We start from the raw sequence: 3,431 nt of genomic DNA on the forward strand, positions 1-3,431 counted from the left end.
TTGCATATAGCTCTAACTTCTCCATTTGTCTTCTTCAATGGTAACTTAGTAAAGTGTTCCCATACTTTTGATACCTTTCTTACAAAAATGTTCCTCTTTCTACTACCTTCTATAGCTTCATTTTCGGTTACAATTGTAAGAGGAGGAGGACATTCTATAGTAGTTGGGGTTGAGGAGAGGAATAGGTGTCAAGGATAGTCCAGAAGGAGTTGAACTCACATTTTCACCAGTAAAAGGAGATGATTGAGGTTGATCAGTGCTGGATATTTGCTCAATATTCATCACTTCACAATGATAAAATATAATTAAGACCATATAATTGATGAGTTATAACAGCATAATGATAAAAAAGAAGCAAAATGGAAAAAAATTAGCAAGAACAAAGGTAATAAAAATTAGCCCACAGATATGTTCCTTCAAAGTTTCGAATAGATCAAGATCAACACAGATCAACACAGTCTAATCTCTTTCTTGAAAATTTAACTAAAAAAAAAGAAGCTTTCTCCAGAAGCCACAATCAATGTCACAATGAGTATGAAATAATCTAGTAATATGAAATAGTTTATAAATATCACAATTTAACCCCAAATCTCTTTCTCTCGAAGAAGAGCATACCGTATCAGTGCCAATATGAAAATTTTAGCATCAACCCACAGCCACAAGCAATAAAATGAAGTGAATCTGGGAACTCTTAACAGTTAACACTAGTTTTCACATACCCAATGTGCTTGATAGTGCAACGTGCTCGACAATGTAAGACCTTGACAGAGGACAGGGCTTGGCAGTGTGGCAGCTCGATCGATAGCTTGATTGACAGTGAGGCGTGCTGATAGTACAGGAGCTCGATAAAGGACAAGGCAATGGAGAGCAAGGGTGATGGCAGATGTAACATCCCGAAATTTTAAGACTTGGATTTATAAAAATAAAACAACAACAACAACAACAACAAGCCTTTATCCCACTAGGTGAGGTCGGCTACATGGATTGCAAGACGCCATTGTGCTCTATCATTTATTAAGCTTTTATTTTATAAAAATAAAATAAAATAAAATATCTATAATTAAATTAAAATTTAGAATAATTTGATAAAGGTCCAGAGTTTGAATTTTACTAAGCAAAAGTTTAGTTTTATTTGATTTTTAACTATGGAAAAAATTACCAAAGTTGACCCGGGCTTTTATGCAATAATAAAAAATGTTGGGCCATTTCTTGTAATTTTCCCCAAACTTTTAGATCAGCTTTTATAAGAGGAAAAACAGACCAGAAACGTAGAAAAGAAAACAAGGAAAGGAAAGGAAACACGTGAGAGAGAGAGAGAGAGGAAGAAGAAAGGAGAAAGAGAGGGAGTTAGGCTCGGATCTAGGAGTCTTTGCGACCGTTGAGAGCTCGGCTACACGATAGGTAAACTCCCTACATTAATTCTCTTCTCTTTCTCTTGATTTTCTTTAATTTTTGGAAGAGGAGATTTTTGGATTTTGATCCCAAAGGCTTTATTCTATTAAGCTTTTATTTCTTTGGATCCTAGGGAGCATGTTTTGAGTTTCTATATAGTGATCTAATATTTTGAGTGGATGATTGGATGAAAAGAGGTGTTTTGGGCACAAAATAAATCCTGAAAAATTAGGTTTTTGCTCTTCAATGGTTTAAGCTTATTGATTTGGTTATAATTTTGCTATTTGAGCCCAATAAGATTTAAATTAAGGTTTGGTTTTCATTATAAGGGCTATTGGTGAAAGTTGGTGGCACTAAGTAAAGGTTTTTAACTGATTAAAAATTTTATATAAATTAGAAATTTAGCCTAGTGATGGCTAATAAATGGTTTTGGTGGTTAAGTGATACCATGTGAATGGTTGGTTAAATATATGGACCATTGGGATGGATTATGGCTCATAGACCCAAGTTGTGTGGTATGAGTTATAGTCTTCATTGATGCTATTTGTCATGATAAGTGATGTGGATCACTTATATATTGTAGAAAATTATTGGTAGAACTTATTGAGAAGTAAGGAACAAGCCGAGCCCTATTTTGTACAAGGAGAACCCTTTTGGTACCAAAGGGTTGAGGTAATAGGGGAATTTATATTTTTTATTACTTTGTTTTAGCTATTTTTAAATAAATATTACTAGTTATCATGCATTACATGTTTTAAAAGATTAAATGTGCTTTATAAAGGGTTATAGGGTACTACTTTGATTATAGTGCAAATATGTTTTCTAATTGTTTAATAACAATGTTTTTATGGAAATGAGATTTATAAATATTATACTACTTTAGAGTGTTGAATGGTCAATACTCAGGAAAGGCAGATAAGAGTAAAAGGCATGATCTCGGTGAGAGTTCACCAATGAGAAGGTGTGGATTTTTGATATTCTATGGCACACTGTTAGTACTCAGTGTTGTCTTACGTATTGTGGGCTCAGTGTACTAAAGTGGTTAGTGTATTGAGTGTTCGACACCTCTCAGTGGGAGAGGGAATCCAACATATAAAGTGTGAGGTTGAGTGCCTAGGCCAAGGTAGCCCTCACATGGAAAGTAAGTTGGGCTGGCTCTGGGAGGGAGTTAGCTTTAACTGCTTAGGATTCACGTCGAAGGGGCATAGGAGGTTCAGTGGATTAGATCATGCCTTAGATTATGTTTTGTGCCTATGGAGGTACAAGTAGGTATAAGGTTTACCTGCGAGTTAAAAAGTACCGGGGGCATTCTGTTGGTCATGAAAGGCCATACCGGCCTAGGTCATGCATTCATGCATTTTAAATGGCTAAATTATATACTATGTTGAATTTATTATTCGTTTATTTGATTATGGCTTACTTTGTAATAATCAATGTAGATTTCACTGTTACTGAGACTGTGGTTGTCTCACCCCTTTCTTTTCAATATTCTAGGTCCAGGCGAAGGATCCAGTGGTGGACGAGGAAAGGAGCAAAGCTAGGGGTTTGCTTGTGATTTGTAAAGAACTGCAACCCCTTTCTTTTGAGCAAATATATTGTAATGTATTTAAGATTAGGGTGCCAGTAGGATATGATTATGTATGTGTGTGTGAATATGTGTGGATTGTGTGCTTGTGTATGAATTTTTATCTGTTTGCAGATTTGTGGCTAGGAAACTTGGTTATGGTGTGTGGTTTTGATGGATTTACTTAGTAGACCAAGTTTCTATTACAAGCAGATCTTTATTTTGATATATATGTGATTTTATAAGCAAATGCAAAGTGGTTGCATTGCAAATGGTGTGCTATGGGCAAACATACACCTTGGATAGAGAGAGTGGGTGCGTGGGCCCCACAAGGAGCTCTGAGCCAAGTAAAAATATTTAGCATATGTATTTATATAAATACATGGTATTTAGATTGATTTGTGACCACCTTTGTATGATTTGTGCATTTTGAGGGTTTAGGGTCCATTTTGGAAAATGGCACCCGAGTGGTCAA

The sequence above is a fragment of the Prosopis cineraria genome, unplaced genomic scaffold (assembly GCF_029017545.1).
Source record: "Prosopis cineraria cultivar Desert tree isolate PC_DT_omini unplaced genomic scaffold, ASM2901754v1 PC8, whole genome shotgun sequence".
Taxonomy (NCBI): domain Eukaryota; kingdom Viridiplantae; phylum Streptophyta; class Magnoliopsida; order Fabales; family Fabaceae; genus Prosopis; species Prosopis cineraria.